Here is a 403-nt window from a genome sequence, read left to right as displayed (position 1 = left end):
GTTCTCTCCCAACAGAAACATTTAGTCAGTCATAGCCCAATGTCATAAAAACATTAATATCAGCTGGAATTACAGAAGCTGCATTAATTTATATGTGTCAGGTCTGCCCTTATATAATAGAAAATATATTATATATAATATATATTATATAGCATATTGTATTGACCATAGATTGTGTGTCTACAAGGCCGTTTCTCTTGAAGCCTCTTCACATTTTTGTTTTGTTGGGTTTAGTAAATGCACGCATTTTGTTTCTTTTGCTGCAGAAATTCAATACAAAAAATTCAATACAAAATAATGTGTCACTGCCCGATGTGAGTCAAGTGCAGATTTGAGTCGTGCATGTGTTACTTTGCGACAAGTAACCTACAAGATGCTAACGAGAGACTTCTGTAATGTCAAT

General features: G+C 33.7%; 1 protein-coding gene across 1 annotated transcript in view; it reads left to right on the top strand.

Moving 5' to 3' along the window:
• The window catches only part of zmp:0000000760 (collagen alpha-1(IX) chain), a 17,760-nt gene that overhangs the window by 14,669 nt on the left and 2,688 nt on the right, over positions 1-403 (top strand). The window lies entirely within an intron of this gene.

This window comes from Etheostoma spectabile, chromosome 17 (assembly GCF_008692095.1).
Source record: "Etheostoma spectabile isolate EspeVRDwgs_2016 chromosome 17, UIUC_Espe_1.0, whole genome shotgun sequence".
In the NCBI taxonomy this organism is placed as follows: Eukaryota; Metazoa; Chordata; class Actinopteri; order Perciformes; family Percidae; genus Etheostoma; species Etheostoma spectabile.
Note: the sequence above shows the minus strand (reverse complement) of the source record. Positions and strands in the feature narration are given on the sequence as shown.